The 18038-nt window shown below is 37.8% G+C and overlaps 1 protein-coding gene across 8 annotated transcripts in view; it reads left to right on the forward strand.

The window, feature by feature from the left end:
• PTCHD4 (patched domain containing 4) overlaps positions 1–17500 on the forward strand; it is a gene marked incomplete at its 5' end in the record, with an annotated part of 192959 nt that extends 175459 nt beyond the window's left edge. For 4 of the 8 annotated variants that reach the window (XM_079935553.1, XM_079935548.1, XM_079935551.1 and 1 more), the window contains one exon: positions 8727–8924. Of the gene's footprint in view, positions 1–3630; positions 4505–8726; positions 8925–16966 lie in introns of those variants that run through there. The other 4 variants (XM_079935549.1, XM_079935552.1, XM_079935555.1 and 1 more) reach the window with 2 other exon arrangements.
• Between the last annotated feature and the right edge of the window lie 538 nt (positions 17501–18038).

Here is an 18038-nt window from a genome sequence, read left to right on the forward strand (position 1 = left end):
AAGGGAAATTATGTTGCGAATATTTCCTTATTTATTTTATTATTTTCATACTTTGCCCACAGAGAGATATAATAATTTTAGTTAAATTCCTCAGTATTACTCTGTTTAGGAAATCTATGATTTAAGCCTAAAAGTAAAACTCTTAAGAAAAATAATCATAAAGTCTTAGCTACTTGCGAAAATGTCATCTCAGTTATATTTACTACAATGCCACTAGGCAAAGTTATTTACATTACTTCTGGGTATGTTGACCTTTTATTTTAAAAACCACAAAAGTCTAGTTCCATTAGTCATAACAAGGAACAGTTAACATGTTAAAATACTGATAGATGATACAGGTGTTTACTCTTTTGTTACTAGTATCAGTTAACTTTACCAGTTCTTTCTAGGTCACAATCCTAAATGCTGCAAACTAGGCTGTTCATAGATTCACTGTCCTCTCTTTCATTTCTTATTGCTAATATTAAATGCCCCACGTAATATCATGACACATGACCTCTTCATCTCACTTCAGTGGGATCTTTGGGCTCCCTATCCTTTAGGGAAAGATTCTTCTAGGCTAGGAATTAAACTTCGTAAGCACAACATCCCATGACATCACAATGAAACATAATAATCTATACTTCTTCAGTCTTCTTGAATTACAGGTTCTAAAAATTATAAAATTTATCCTTTAAAAATACAAGAACACATGCATTAAAAATAATACCATGATTATGTATATCAGTTATTTCTACCTGTCTAAGGTAAGGTTCTGAAGCAAACACAGAATACCTTGGTATTCCTGAAACATATTTTTTACAAATCCCTAAGTTACAAATATCTTTATAACGTGTAAATCACTGAAGTGTTACTGAAATAGTTAAATGGCCTTTTAAGACCCCTAACACTTGTATTAACTTCAAATCTAAAATAATTTATAATCAGTTCAAAAAAATTCTGCCTAAAACGTCTCACTTCATTACATTGTATTACTGTATGAACATTAACTACAAACGCGCATGAACTAACAATTTTCTCACCATGTGAGAACTACAGAGATGGGGACAATAATAAACAGGCTGGTGGCTCCTGAGCAGTGCCCAGGCTTACTGACAAAGCCCATCCCCAGGCTGCGTGTGATACAGTTCCAAGTCTGGACAAAATTATTCATGAGCTGTCAGCACTATTTCCAAGTCATTAAACCAACAACTTTAAATCTTTGAATACCCGAGTCCACTGTATCTGGTAATTAATGTCATGGCATTACAGGGAATAATACATCGATATCCAACATTCACCATGTTTAACCTGATGCCAAAATTATACTGAATTAATAATCCGTAATCCACTTTAGAAGCTTTTGTTATTGCAGATTTCATTAGTGACATCATTTGCATGAATAACCAGAGAACTCTATTTAATAACATTCACTTTATATAGTTTTTCATATTTTTTAAACAAAGATGTCCAGAATTTTGTATGGGAATATTTGACTTAGTAGCTATTCTCCTGTCCAGATTTAATATTTTAATCATTAATTTATTTTGCTTTTTTCCTGTTCAATTTTTTTTATTTCTAAAATAATTTTTCTTACAATAATTAAAGCATGTTTTTCCTTTGGTAAGAATGAGTATGTCTAGAAAAGAGTGAAATAAGAACATAGCAAAATTAAGCTGGACAGGTGACCATATTTGCAGGCACTAAAGTTTAGGAAAAGGATTAATTATTGTTATTTATATGTGCATCAAGCTGAAATTGGCTACTGCTTTTTTCCAGCTTTATTGAGATGTAATTGACATATAACATTATGTAAGTTTAAGGTGTACGATGTGTTGATTTGACACACTTACATGTTGCAAAATGATTACCACCCTAGTATTAGCTAACACCTCCATAACATCACATAATTACCATTTGTTTTTTTCTGAAAATATTTAAGATCCCTTTTCTAATTATATTCTCTCGCATCACAATTTTTATCATAGCACTTGTTCCTATCTGATATAGTTTATGATCACTTATTTTTTTCCCACTGCTTTTAATAATGGCAGCTGACATGGCAAACAGTAGATCGTACAGGTCCTGCCACTTAGTATACACTTGCCAATTATCTATTCAGTGAAAAACATAAATGAAAGAATTTCTTGCCTCTGACTTGTCTGCCTGTGATCTAATGAAAAGTGAGTTATTTAACAACCTCAGTCTGTGAGAGCCGACACGTGGATGTTCTTGTTGTTATTTTGTTTTATTTTCTGTAATTCTCCTTTATAGCCAGTTACACCAGAATAAGGCCCCATGTGAGGGAAGAATTTCAGGTATGTCAAACTCACTATCCTTTCCAGTAAGCTGAAACGCTAGAGCCTAGAGCTTTGCACATCTTGATAGTGAAGTAAAAGGTTATGTGATTTGACATGAAGAAAAATACCCATGGACAGGGATAGTAAAAAAAAAAAAAAAAAAAGTAAGAAAAGCAAAAAAGCAACTTTTGCAAAAAATGCAAAAGTTCTGAAGAGGGAAAGCAACAGCTAAACTAAATTTTATAAATATAACAAATGTTGAAAATGATTGCAAGCAGATCTTTGGTCTCAATATTGTAGCTATTCAACTGTGATGTATGCCAGACTGGAGTTTTTTTTTTTTTTTTTTTTTAAAGCCATAGCCTAGCAAAAGCAATGGTTGACAAACCTGTAATTCATTAGGAAAATCCACCACTACCAGACCCCCAAAGGGCCACCTCAGTCATACAACTAGAATAAAGAATTGTTGAAATTCTTAGATTAGAGTCACATACAAGATCTCTCTAAAAGATCTCTTATGTTCCAATAGTTTTCCTTTATGTATTATATCTAAATACTTAGAGCACTCAGTTTTTTTCAGTAATAGGAAGCCACAGCTAAAGGTTGACAGGGACAGAAAATAATTATTGATTAGAAGAAATTTTCCAACAACTAAAACTATGAGCATACCTAGGAACTCGGAAAGTAAAATGGCATAATGAACCAGCCATATCATTCCTTCACTAATCCACCCAACAAACATTTATTAAGCACTTTTAATGAGCCAAGTAATGGGCCAAGTCCTATGCTAGGGACAAACGATGCTCGAATAATTCACAGGAATATCTTAATGTCTTATAAAAAGATGAGAGTAACTATTTGCTTTAACAGTTGTGTTATGAAACATTGGCAAGACCAGAGTTATCATTTGCCTGCTATTATCCTAATCTAAAAATTGTTCAAAATTTTTAGTTAATATTTGTTTGCCATAATAAATAGCAGTTACCCTATGAATTTTTTGTTTGTTTTCTGGAAATGGGTATCAACGAGTGCTAGATGAGTCTGAGACGAAATGGTAAGGTAGGGAGGCCAGGATGGGTAATCAATGGAGGAGATAAAAACTTTGAGGGCGTAAATCCTTTTGTTTGATGTTAATACACTAAAACAAGTTAGTGAGTACAAGTATAAACAAGTTCCAAAACTCATAATTTGATCCAAGGGAAAAAATACTGATAAATAGACCAGTTGGGCCAGAATTGAGACTGACAAGAGCAAAAAAAAAAGGAAAAATCATTTTATGAAAGAGCATGAGCAAAGAATATTAATGAGGAATCATTCCTGCCCTGTTGCCACCTCTGCTCACTTTGTTCAGTGTGGAAATGACTAAGACATATTCAGAAGGATGGCTCACGGAAAGGAGACGTCGTGACTGATTTGGGAAAGAAGAGTCCATCTGTGGATGGAGGGAACAGTCTTACTCCTTCTTCACGTTAAGCTCCAAAATGCTTGTCCAGTTGGAAATTTAGCACTGGGGGGATTGTGAGATCTCAAGCTTTGGACTGAGATTGATCTGGGATTGATATTTTCCACTAAAATGATGATTCGAGAGGTATTAAGCAGCAGCTGCTTTTCTTCTTTGTTCAGCTGAGCCTGAATACATCGTTTATTCCTTAGTTAGACTCTATCTTTGATAGAGAACCGATGAAAAATATGCATAGAATTATTTTAAGTCTAAAACTCATAAAGACCTCACCACAAGAGAAATAATTAATTTTTATGGAAGTGTTTTATCACCACTGTTCATCCCTAACCTAATGTCCCTGCTTCAAGTAGGTGCATCTCAAGCAAGTGGTTCAGATAAATTAGTGGCCTGGTGAATTTTTACCCTGTAGCTTAACTCTCTGATATATTTGTAATCCTCTGCTCCACTGACAGCCCTGACCCTGCTTGGTAACAGTACCTTGGGAAATTGGAGATACAAATTCAGAGGAAAGAATCATAGGTGCCGGCAGACATTAAGGAGGATGGGTCGTAGTACTATTATAAAGAGGGAAAGAAGCCTGCGTAGATAGGGGTCCCACTTTCTGCAGGGCAGGAGGGAAGAGTCTACAAACACATAGAGATAATCCCTAGATTAGGATGGACGATGATGTAATTCATCAGACAAATCAGAAATTGATAGACTGTGTTCCAACCTACTATCTTTTTTGTTTCCATGGCAACATTCTTAAAATTTCCTGAAAAGAAATTTTTCTTGAGTTGTGGATTTCTTCGTCTTCTCTTAATGAACAGATAATTTTATGTATTTCTTTCATTTAATTACCTTGAGCTCAGTGTTACACACTGTAAGGAAAGGAGAAAATGTATTGTGTGGTTTCTACCCTAAACTGCTTGGGATCTATTTGAAGAGGCTAACAGAGGAAGCAGTCCTGAGTGATAAAACACAGAAAATGGTTGACAGTGACTTGCATGGTTCATACTCTATAGGGTTAAGAGAATGTGGGTATCGAGTTCTGTTGGCGTTAAACGGGAACACTGCATGAAGAAAATACAACTTCACTTGACGAATGCAGTGGACCTGCTTAAGCCACGGATCCCACCCTCCGCAGCCGTTACCTCTGATGGAAGATGCACGATGGAGGGAATCTGTCCCCATCCTCCTCCTCTCTGGCCTCCTCTCCTGCCACTCTCCCCTTTGTCCTCTTGTGCTTGCAGTTCTCACCACGCTGAATGCTCTTTTTCTGCTCTCTAGCTGTAAGTCTCCTTCCCTTTTTTCATGATATTTATACGTAAATACCATGCCATTAGGAAGGCCTTCCATGACCATCTTATAAAAACACAGTAACCCTCCTCTCCTCCTTCCCTCCTTATCATAGCATTTGTTTATTATTTATCTGTCCCCAGTAGGTTAAAAGCTCTACGAGGGCAGAGATTTTTTTCTGTTCTACAAACTGCTATAACCCCAGTACCCTAGAATAGTGCCAGGCACCTATTAGGCATTCAATAAATATTTGGGCAAAGAAGGATGGAAGGAAGGGAAGGAGGGAGGCATGAAGGGAGGGAGGAAATCAGATCAAAGTGTGGACCAATTTCAGGAGGCCCTTGAAAGCTTCAGGTGTTTCAATTATAAAGTTGAAGCCATTGGATGTATCTTATCGTCTAGTAAGTAATTCAGGGTAGACTTACTAATAAACTAGAAAGTTCCTTGGTTGTGAATTCCTTGCCAGGTAGTATTTGCATCAGCCTTTCATTTCCTTAAATATTTATCAGTAGCTTAAATTTTAACAAAAGCCTTGGTTTCCTTTGATACAGCAGGGACTGTGTTCATATCCTATCTTACAACTGAAAACGTGGAAGATTATCATGCAACCACAAATTTAAGTGGGGGAAATCACTATGCTACTTCTTCTTGGCTAAGTAACTCAAAGCTTCTGCCCCAAGCCATTTTCAGCTTGAATTTTAGGATTATGTCCACAAGCACCCAAAGCTAGCCTGACATAAATATAAGTTACATATATCATCTGATGCCCAGGAACATTTCCTTCTTCCCTCAAAATGAATAATTTATTGGTATTTTACCTGCTGTTCCCAAACTCACATTGATTCATTTATTAGTCTCCAAAACAGATGCTCATAATTAAATCACAGGTTCTGTAAGATCATTAGTCCTCTAATGGCTGAAAGAATTAAGAAGGAATTTTGTAGTTTAAATTCATCAGTTCAGGAAGGAATATAAGAAGCATTTTTCTGTATAATTGTGATATTTGCTGTATCATTCTTTCTGGTAGAAATTTCTCATCTTCTAAATTTTTGTTATTATAGAATTTATTTTAGTTTCTTTAACACCAGCAGATTTATTATTCAATTCCAACCACAGAACTTCTGACTCAGATGGCTAGTAGAGTGTGGCTTTGTTATGTGTTCAAATTTTTTATTGCTTTTTGTTTTACGCCTGAGTTTATCCTAATTAGAATTTCTCCAAAATAACGTAATTTATGCTGGTGAAGCAGTATTACATTATTTGCGGCAGAAAATGCTTTATTAATTGTACCGCAATAGGTTTCAGCATACACAAAGTTTTCTTTAGGTTTTGTAGATGTTTGGGTGATGTGATAGCTATTTTACTTTCATTAATGTTTTCATCTCTACCCTGCGCTCAGCTGAAATAGCTGCTTATATTTTTATCCACTTGAATCTTGAAGTTGAGGTAAGCTGAATATATACCATACTTTTTCATATACTTTACTTTGTCCTACCCAAGGAATTTATTTATGGAGGAAGGTGATGAATATTATAAACTAAAATCACATTTTCTTCTTATGTCTGTCTCTGAATCCAAACCTGTGGGGCGCCTGCTATAAAATCAAGTATATTTCGATCTGAGAACCTTCCCTCTCTTATAATTGCTGAGGTATTCATTCAGTCCTCTCACTTGGTATATAATTTCTAGCAAAACACTTCCTAGGGAAGGTACAACAGAGACTGCACGAACAACACTCAAGTTTAAATGTCCATAGATGTTCTGGTTCTGCCGCTCTTTAGCCCACAAGCTAAATCAACTGAAATGTTTAGAAATGCTTATGTTTGGATGTGCATTTGAGATGTGAAACAATGGCATCCTTAAATGTATTATCCCCGGTCCTCAAGGTACTGATGTCTAATTATTTCTAGTTACAGTTTGCTCCAAAACTATTCTAATCAAATTCACTTTGGGATGTAAGTATTAAAGTACCAGCAAGTAAAAGAATATTTAATGGCAGCCATTTGTGTGTTTAGTATGTGTGCTCAGTGTAATGCCATCTTCAGAAGTCGATTTACTTCACAATTTTTTCATTGCCATTCTTCACAGAAAAATAAGCAATTTGTTAACAGTTTACAGTATTTGGGTACTATCGAAGAGACAGCAGCACTTGTAAACACTGTAGGTTAAAATGGTTTGGTGACGGTGTGAAATTGGGTCAGCACTGCAATGCAATATTGAAAAAATTAGAATGCAATAAAGAAATTTAGATATTACATGGGACTGCTTTGTGCTACCCAGACTCCTCCTTTCTCATTTGGACACAGAGCTACTCTTTTATCTTGCCAAAAGGCGATTGTCACAACGTCAGTGTGATGCTGCTTTGCTCCAGGACAGGAGTTGTAAGGGGCGAGGTGTCCTGAAATGCAGTATTGCAGGACAGAGGTTAATCCCCACAGTAAACTGTGGATTTGCATGAAACATTGTACTGTCAGTATGCATCTGTTCTTACTAGTCTGGGTTGAAAAAAGAAGTTTTCCAGTTTACTGTAGATCAAACGCCATTTCCTGCAGGCATCACAATTCACCAGCACATGGTTACCCCACTCTGGTACAAAACTGTTGAAAGAAAAGAAAAAGTCATTGTTCTGAAAATATGTAAAGCGACACTGATGATATGTATTTTTTTTCAAGTGAGGCAACACTACAATAATACGAGTTGTTGCGTCTAGGTTTTCTCCAAAAGATCATTTTTGCTGGATTCAGAAGACTCAAAAGTTCCCTAAGCATCTTTGATCATAAATTTTGTCATGCTTCAGCTTATGGCAGTTTTGATATTCATTATTGAATTATTAATATCACTATTTAAATACAAATATTATCCCCTTCCCATTATGAAAAGCTATTACAAACATATATGGATTTCTATAAAGGTTGACGACTATATGCTTTTTTATATTAGAAAATCATGTGAAAACAAAATTGATGAATGCTGTTAATTATTTTAACTTTTTTATTAGGTATAAAATGTTCATAAAATTATTCTCTCTATAACTTACCAAGATTTATCAGCTTGTGTAATTTTTATAATCAGAGGAGTCTGGTTTTCTAATTAAAGTTTTGTCAAAGAACGTGAATTGTGTGACTTTTTCCTTCCTTGGAAGCGTATTATTAAAATGCCAAAAATACTGTCCAGATTTTCTCTCCTCCTCTACGTGGTATGCAAATGAAATTATATCCAGCCAACACACCTGGATTTGGGGCTATTTTAATTTCCCATTGCAGAGAAAAATAAACCAAAATACTCTTATGCATATCTGAATACCATTAGAACAAGCTAAAACCAGGAAGTCCATGCAATTCATGGAGGCCCAATCACACCTACTTAGAAGTCATTCTTTCCATCTACTCCCAGTTTGGGGAGAGGGCTAACACGATATGTAAATACTATCAGCCTTCCCTCAAACAAAACAGTCAAGTCTCTTCACCTCGTAGGCCTTAATTGTTCCATTCCAAACCACAAATGAAAAAATTTACTATTATTGGGATTATAATCCTGAATCTCAAATCCCTGGTAGTCTAGGAAATGAGGACACGAGCAACCGTGAGAAAAGGCAAGCACTAAATCGCACATATTTGCACTCTCATTGCCAAATTGCCTATGAAACAGGTAGCTAAAAAGGAAATGTTATCATATATAGTACTTAATCAAAACTTTTCTTCTCCAAGGAACCCATCCTACCAATTTGCTGGGAGCAGATTGTATGAGATAAATTGTAGGAGTGACAAGCAAGGAAGCCATCTCCAACATCATCAACTTCAGGACCAGGTATCATTGTACTTTCACTCCTTTGATCTAGAAAGCTTACTACTTTTAAGAGTTCCCCATCAAGATGCAAAAGGTGATATTGTAGATCAATAGTGGTAAAGCTCAACAGCTTAGCTATCCATTTATGCATTAACAATTTAGCAGGGGTTGGCAAAAATGAGAGTTCCTTTTTTTTCCTCTGAGGCATGGTGTGTTAATTTTCTAACTGGAAGAAAGGAAAAGCTTAAGGGTGAGTTAAATTTCACCTCCTCCTTAATTTGCTGAAGTCCAGAATGCTTTTTTTTTTTAATTCAATTAAGTGTAAGTATTTTCAGCACAAGCTCACTTGTCTCAAAATAACCAATTCTGCTTGATTAGATGTCACAACAGGCTGCAAGGTAGATATTTTAATATCGAAAAGACTATATAAGCTGTTACCCACCATAACTAAGAACTGAGCTGTTTGTCCGGGCTTCTCTCCTCAGTTTAGAACCTTGGGGTCTGTACATCACCCCTTGTACATTACACCATCCACACGTCACCAACCGTGAGTGCTGAGCTATGGTAAACTGGGCCCACTGTATCCTAATTTTCAGGATGAGTGGAATGTTTTTCCTTAGAGAGTTGGTAGTAATGAGGAAGAAAATGTGGCCTATTGGAGAAAAAGATCTTGATAATTGCTATTTGGTAAAGTATTGATTAAAGTTTGGTGAAATATGAATCTAGTAGTAAAGAGAAGATCAGTAAATAAGCCATCTCAAAAAGAGCTATGAGGACCACGTATTGATAAAAATCATTCAGATCAGGATGGGAGAGAAACTGAATATATAAGCAATGCGTGTATAGAGTCAGACTCTCAGAAAGCATTTGAGATAATATTTCCAAAATCTTACTTGCAAATTGCTTGGGCTTTGCACATTCCCGTGGTTGGAAGGCTGACAGCATCAGTAAATGAATAGAAATGAATCTTGCTGAGGGGAGGTGTCATCCGCAGCCCCTAGAGTCAGACATTATTTTACATCTTCATTATTGATTCAGAACAACGGATAAATCAAATCTGCATATGATAATGAAGCAGTCAGTGTTCCCAAACCTCACAAGGGAAGAAAATCAAGAAATACAGGCATAAAGATGTTAAAGAGACAGCATTAAAAAACCCAAATGAATTTGGCTGAGAAACATACAGGGAAATTTACCAGAACCCTAGGTATGGAGGTGGGGTTAGAAAAAAAATCACACACAAAAATAGTTAAACCAACAGAGCTCAACAAAGCTATGAGAAAGCAAGCTGAGAATGCATTTGTAGTATTTATAAGACATAAACAGCCAGTGTTATTTGGGGTGACATACAGAATTAAATTGAGAGATGAAAAGAGTTTTTATATACTATTGAAATGAGGGGGATGGCCATTTTCAATCCCCAAAAAAGTTTGGGACAAGTTGGAAGGATCAATAGTGAGAGGAAAGATTGGAAGCAGTTAGCTGAATACACTTATAAAAATAAACTGTGGCTCAGGAAAAATAGAGCAGTGGCACACAGTGGCGATGCAAGTCGGAAGGAAAATAATAGATCTGAGCCAATACGCCCAAAATATGTACCATTTATTCACTCTCTGTTGAGTTCTCAAGGTGATTGGTGCTCAACAAAGCAATTAGTGGCATTTCTAGAGGCAGAGAAAAAGTTTTGTTACCCCAACTATGAGAACTGTAGGAGATAAAAGGAGACACTATTTTGTATAAATCTAGGTTCTGAGTTTTTAGTTGTGGAATCCTTTCTTCAAGCAAAGATCAACACAGCAACTGCACATGTAGAGCAGATGAGTACAGCAGACTGAGGCCGGAGTCTGTCACTCCCACCACCCCACTTCCTACCCCTCAAGCTCCCTGGAAAAATTTGAAAACCATTGGTAGATGAAAAAACAGAGAATCTCCTTTACCTCTGCCTCTGTATGGCTGAGTGACGATGGTTAGCCTTGCCTATAAAGTGAATGAATTACATTAATGATATCTAAGGCCTCTTCCTGCTTTCTCTGGTCACTATACATCTGGCCGCTGCAAATCTGGCAAACGAAAACCATCATAGTCTATCTTAACGCTGACTGACTGAACCATGCCAGAAAGGGAGACCTTTCTCTGGGTCAGCTTGCACTCTGCACTACCCACTATTCACAGCCTCACTTCTCACCCAAAGTTGGAATCCTTTCTACAAACATCCAGCTTCTGTTTGCACACCGCTTACAATGGAAGTCTCGCTCCCTTGAGAGGCAACACCTTCAGATAATTGTTAGAAAGCTCATCTTCACATTGATCTGATATTTATGTTCACCCTTTGGCTCAATCGGGATAAATCTAGCTCACCTTTCCCATAACAGATCCTCAGTATTTAAAGAGATCTCCCTTGTTCCCCTTTGGACTCTCACCTTCCAAAAAAAAAAGAAAAGAAAAAATACAATCTCCAGCCCCTTCGACTGTTGCTCAGATAACACTATTTGCTGACCCCTCATTATGCTGGTTTCCCTGTTTGAACTTGCCCCTGCTTCTCAGCAACACTCTGGAAGCACCTTGCCCAGAACTGGACACAGCCTGATTGTCACACAGTAAGAGGGAAGATTTATGACCTCCTCGGCAGCCTAAGGTCACATGAGGCATCCAGGCAGCCACATGGCACTGTTAGCAGAAGCACAGGACGTTATCAAGTAGAGAGCACCATTGCTTCCCAGAAGCTCTTCAGCTATCTTCTTACTGATGAGGCCCTGGGAACCCACTCCGATGCAATTTACTGATAGGAAACAGGACCGGGAAAGCCCTGGGTGCCCATGCTGCAGTTAGCTCCTAATTTCTTCAGAAGCCGGCACCAGCCACAGGAGGGAAGCTATTCCCTGCCAGGTTCCCTGACTCAGACCCTATGTGACATCCTACAAAGGTTGATCTCAGAGCAATCTCAGCGCCCATTGCTGTCAGGAGGGAGTCAAGCAGTCCATGTTGATTGGGCATCCCCGCCCACCCTTTCAGATTTGGGGTCTTAATTCCTGATTTGAACAAATACTTCATGACTTCTAAACTATAGAAGAAAATGAGCACTAGAAAAATCCCACCTTCTATGTTTTTAAAATTTGTATTGAAATAGAGTTGATTTACAATGAATATATATATATATATTCTTAAAAAATAATATATATATATATTCTTTTTTTACAGATTGGTGGCAGATTCCTGAGAAAAATAAATTATTGTTGTTTTAAACCACTAAGTTTTGGGTAGATGTTACAGAACAGCATTACATTATAATATTTAAATCTAAAATGCAGAATAGCAGGATTGGAAAATATACTCTAGCAGTTATCAAGCTAACCTTTTACGTTTCATGAACGGCATTACTAGGTTCAGAGAAGTTAAGTGACCTGCCTATTATCAAGGTGACAGAACTTACACAACTAGAGCACACACGATTTCCATTTCCTTTCCATTATTTAGGATCTTTTAATTGGCTGTCCCCATTGTTTGTGCCTTCTCTTGTTTTCTGGACTAATTTTCACTTATTTAAAATCTTCTCCTTCCCCAAATAATTCAGGATGTATTTTGTTTCAAGTTAAGTCTTTTTAAAAGGGATAATATACTTGGTATATGTTTTGGGTTTGTTTTTCTTTTTTTAACTCTGGTGACCCATAGTTACAACCTGTTCTGCATCACCTACATCAGAGACAAAACTGGCAGAAGAAAGGGCTTTTTCATAGTTTCAATATTTTTCACCCTCAAGGCAAAACCACAAAGTTTAATGTTCCCAAGAAAGAATTATGACAGAGGGGAAATACCCTGCCAGAAAGTGAAAAGCAAGGTAAGCCTGCTCTTTCTAGGCTAACTGGGATGTAGAGGAAGATCATGGGAAACATATGTCCCAACTCCCCTTCTTTGTGCCAAAATCCCAGTTAGGAAAGGCATTTTATAAAGGCTTACGGAAAACTGAAAGCAAGTGATACTTCCTTCTGTTCTGCTTTGAACATTCAACATTCCCAAGAGAACCTTGGGAAGAGCTTTCTGGGATGATTGACTCAAAGCCAATATGAAGCACTGCAGCATAAGAGAGTAGCTCTGAGAAATGACTAGAGAAATAAATCTCTTGTTCCTGACAGCCTGCACAGGGCATGTGGAGACAGAGAAGATTCTGGGTGCCTTGAGGATGGAATGAAGAGATGTTGAGGGAACCAGTGTCTGATGAGACCTGGGAATTAGGCCCAAATGACACAGAAAAGTTATTATTGGTAGCAGACAGCCAGGACCACAGCCTTCAGGAATCAGTGTAGAATAAATCCAAACTGACCTCCCCATAGCAAAGACCCAAGAGGAACCAGAGGAAACTGCATGAATCCACAGTCTTCTCTCCCCATCGTGCACTCAGAGGCCATATTGCCAGAAAAGAAAGAAAACAGCTAAGAGCCTGAGCATTTAACCAAAAGAAAGAGAATGATCGCAAAGAGATCATTTAAACCAACACTGATAGGGAGTTACATTTAAATTTACTAAAACAATCCAAAGGGAGTGAATATTGAGTCAATGTATTCTGCTTAACAATGAAGCGTGAATTCATATAGAAGATCAGAGGCCATAGAAGAGCACACTTCAGATTGAGCTTGGCATGTTTATCCTACTGGTTTATTCATTATTCCTCATGGAACGAAAAATCAAACAAACAAAACATTTAAGGAATAAAGAAGGTATATACGCATAAGGACAAGTAAGACCAGGCAAACAACAGCAGATAGGAGATGTCAACAAAATTTTGGAAGCTTGAAAACAGATGGAAATTTGATAGCTGATCTGGAAGACCAAATGAGGTGGTTAACCAGGACTGTGAGGTGGGCGACTAATAAGAACACACTCCAATTTTCACCACAGAGCTCTAAAAAGTTCAAGGATTGGAGGGAAGTGAACATGCAAGTTGGTGCTGTGAGTGGGTCTAAAAACAAGAGTTGAATTACTCACCCAGACCTGGTCATTCTCCAAGGAATCAGAGCTTTCCTCTCCCAGCACGGGGTCAGCTGGAGCTGAAACCTATGAGTCCTGAGTTTGCAGGATCCCCGACTGGGTTGAGAGGCTTTTTGTCTAGTGGAAAATAAGGCCATGGTGTGTGGGAACAGACAGGAAGTTGGGAGCAGATGGGAAAGGATAAAAAAAAAGGACTGTAGGGAAGCCATAAGGACTGGAAAGAACACAGAAAGAGGGAAGAATGGAGGTTCCTGTGGGACACCCTCCAAAGACCTACTTGACAAGGCCCTGTCCTCTTGTATGGAAAAAAAAAAAGGAGTAAGTTAGATATACCAGGCACAGTCCCTAGGCTCTTGATTATGTAGTGTTTCAAGATATTAAAATAAATTATTAAGCCTCCACAGGGGTCCACTGATAAATTGTATTTAACCCCCACTCTGTAGCTGTCACACAGACACTGGCCCACCCCACTGCAAATTAGTAGGAAAGAAATAGGATTGGAAAGCAAACGATACCAAGCCAGAGACCTTGAGTCCAATTCTTTTGACTACCACCATCCCCCAAAGTGAGTAACAGCTTCCCCTGCAGATCAGAAAGAGAAGTCTCTGATCCAAAATTTGCACGATTAAAGTTATTATAGTTTTGTAGTTAAAAGTAAGCACGGGGGTTGGAATTCCTAAAACTAGTTTTGAGTCCTGTGTGAGAGGAACTCAGAAGGGGCTGGGGCTTAAATAGCACCAGGACATGCGAGGTGTGACTTAGTACTCATGGAAATCTCTCTGGCCTCCGCCGAGATGTTTTTGTTCCTACTGGGTCTTGAGTCTTGAGTTCACGCAAATCACTGTCGTCCTTGGTCTCCAGCTACAAAGCTCTTTCAAGGCCAGATTACCATTAACTAACTTTGTCCCGCTATGAAACATGGGATTATTCCACTGCCCAAAGTGGGGATTTCAGAAGTGTTGATGCCAAGGATTGGGAAATGGGAAGGAGGAAAAGATTATCCAATGTGTAGATATTAAAGAACCGGTAGATCAGGGTATGGCCTGGTTCATTTAAGTGGATCATACAGTTATCATAAATGATGACAGGACTAGAGGTGGGGAGGGAGATAAGGAGCCAGAGAAGGAGTTTCTTCTCTTCAGGGAAAGAAAGGAGAGAGCAGGAGGCCAGGAGTCAGCAGCAAGGATAAGAATGATGATAACATCGTTGAACGCACTGAGGTTCCAGGGAGCTGGGTGTTTGTTTCTTTGTTTTCACTTATTTGTTCTGATGTAGGAAGAAAGAGAAATGGCCTGGAAGCAGCGTTTGAGAGTCAGGGATACACTTAACATCACTTTCTGGGCTTGGGGTTTATGAGATGTGTGAGAGAGAGACTGAGTCCTTGTTTGAGAGAGGAGTGAGAGAAACCCTATCCTCACAGAAGAATCAGGTGGAAGGAAAGGCAAGGATGTGGTTCAGAGAACCATTTGAATATAAAAATAACTCAGCACATTGCAGACCAGCGGAGAGAGGAAGCTGGGACTGGGTGAGTTTAGGGGTTGTACAGAGTAGTGGGAGATGAGCTTCCAGTCAATCACAGATGACAGGGAGGCATAGATGTGTGACCTTCCCAGATCACTTAATCCCCTGGAGCCTGAGTGGCTTCTGTGGGGAGTGGGATGAATATATGCAGCCCACTCCACACAGAGAGATGAGAAAGTTAAATGAAAGTGCTGGGAAATATTTATATGCCCAAGCCCATGAGGCATGGCAGAGGAGCAAATACGGACACCCCTGCCACCCAAATCAAAACAGCCTGAGACAAGTGTTACTCCAGAATAAAGTGTCGAGTTAAATCTCAAATGTCCAAGGGCTGTGGAACTTCAGGGGGAAGAGCAGGCAGGGAAAGCTTTGGTATCTACCAAGTGAGGGTTTGTGTGTGATGTGGAAACTCACCCGGCACTGGAAAATGGGGTGACATTAGTACAGAGAGAGAAGAGAACATTCCAGGTACACTAATCTCAAGTATTTCCCTTCGTTATCACCTCTTATGAATGTTGAACTCTGGGGCCCTCTTACACATGGTTATTTCCTCTGAGTATCTTGCAATAATGCTCTCTTTTATCAATCCCACCTTTTCTCTGGATCTAATATCCAGATCAAATTTGTTCAGAGCTTCAAAGCCGAAAAGGCTCGTGCCTGTGCTCTCTTTGACATCCTAACATCTACCAGGAGAGTTCCCTTTCACACATCATTTTTCTCATCCATAGCCCCTCTTTTCATTTATTTCTCTTTAGATATGCATTTTCTTTTTCTAACCATAAAAGAATATATATTTATTGTATATGATTCTATGGAACATAGAGCTAATATTTAAGAGAATGAATTAGATCCAAGTATATTAATCTAGTCCAAGAGGGCTACACTTGGTGTGTATATTTTTTTAATTGAAATATAGTTGATTTACAATATTGTTTTAGTTTCAGGTATATAGCAAAGTGATTCCATTATATTTTTTCAGATTCTTTTCCCTTATAGCTTATCACAACATATTGAATATAGTTCCCTGTGCTATACAGTAAATCCTTGTTTATCTATTTTATATATAATAGTGTGTATCTGTTAATCCCAAACTCCTAATTTATCTCTCCCCTCCCTTTCCCCTTTGGTAACCGTAAGTGTTTTCTATGTCTGTGAGTCTGCTTCTGTTTTGTAAATAAATTCATTTGCATTATTTTTTATATTCCATATATAATTGATATCATATTTGTCTTTCTCTGTCTGACTTACTTCACTTAGTATGATAATCTCTAAGTCCATCCATGTTGCTGCAAATGGCAACGTTTCATTCTTTTTACAGCTGAGTAGTATTCCACTGTATATATGTACCACATCTCCTTTATCCATTCATCTGTCGATGAACAGATTAGGTTTAGATTTCGGTTGCTACCATGTCCTAGCTATTGTAAATAATTCTGCTATGAATATCGGGGTGCATGTTAGATATACATTTTCTATTAATGCATTAATAGAATTTGATGCTGTATTTATTACAGGATATTTGGTTCCAAATTATAAAACAATCAGGGGCTATAAAGGCAGAAGAAAGTTTTCAAATATTTCTTTTAAAGCATGAGAATCTCTTTTCATTTTTCTCTGTAGTTCATGATTAAATTAAAATTAACCACCTCCCATTTAGAGCTCACTATGTGCCAACAGCTGGATGAAACGTCTCATCTCATTTAATCTTCACAAACAGGCCATGGAGGTAAATACTACTCTTTTTCCAGTTTTGTTGAGAAATAATTATATCACTGTATACATTTAAGGTATACAGCATGTTGGTGTGATTTACATATATTACAAAATAATTACCACAATAGTTTCAGTTAACATCCAGCATCTCATATAGAAACTCTTAGTATCCACTCTCTTAACAACTTTCCTCTATAGCATACAGCCATGGTAACTGTAGTCATCATGTTGTACATTATATCCCTAGTACTTATTTATCTTATAGCTCAAAGTTCATACCTTTTGACCACCTTCATCCAATTCTCCCTTCCCCATATACCCTGCCTCTGGTAATCACAAGTCTGATCTCTTTTCCTATGAGTTTGGTGTTTTAGGGCTTTTTGTTGTTGTTGTTGTTTTAGATTCCTCATGTACGTGAGATCATACAGTATTTGTCTTTCTCTGTCTGACTTATTTCACCTAGTATGCCTTCAAGTTTCATCCATGTTGTCACAAATGGTAGGATTTCCTTATTTTTATGACTGAATAATATCTCATTGGGTAAATACTCCTCTTATCTCCATTTTCTTAGTTAAGAAATTGAGATTCAGAGAGGTTAAGTAACTTGCCCAAGACCACACAGCTAGGAAGGGGTGAATCTGGGGCTGGAGTCCAGAGCTGACACCTATCCTCTTAACCATGCTATGCTATTTGAGAGTCAGTACCAGTTGTGAAAATATGAGCCTCAGTTTGACACCTATGACTTAAAGTGAATATATGTACATACTCTTGAATCCACAGGCAACTAAGATCAATTTTCCAGACCTTCAAGGCTTTGAATAACAGATCACAACAGGTGACTAGAATGATTGAAGGGTTAGTTGAGGAAAGTTAATGGAGGAGCCACTTGGGCTTTCAAATATATGCTGCAAGGTGTCACCTAAACAGTCACCACCAGGATGAAGTGCATTGGCCTCTTATTTTTCTAACATGTTCTAAAGCCAGTTGGAAGGTAACACCTAAAATAAAATTACAAA

The sequence above is a fragment of the Stenella coeruleoalba genome, assembly GCF_951394435.1.
Source record: "Stenella coeruleoalba genome assembly, chromosome: 10".
NCBI lineage: Eukaryota > Metazoa > Chordata > Mammalia > Artiodactyla > Delphinidae > Stenella > Stenella coeruleoalba.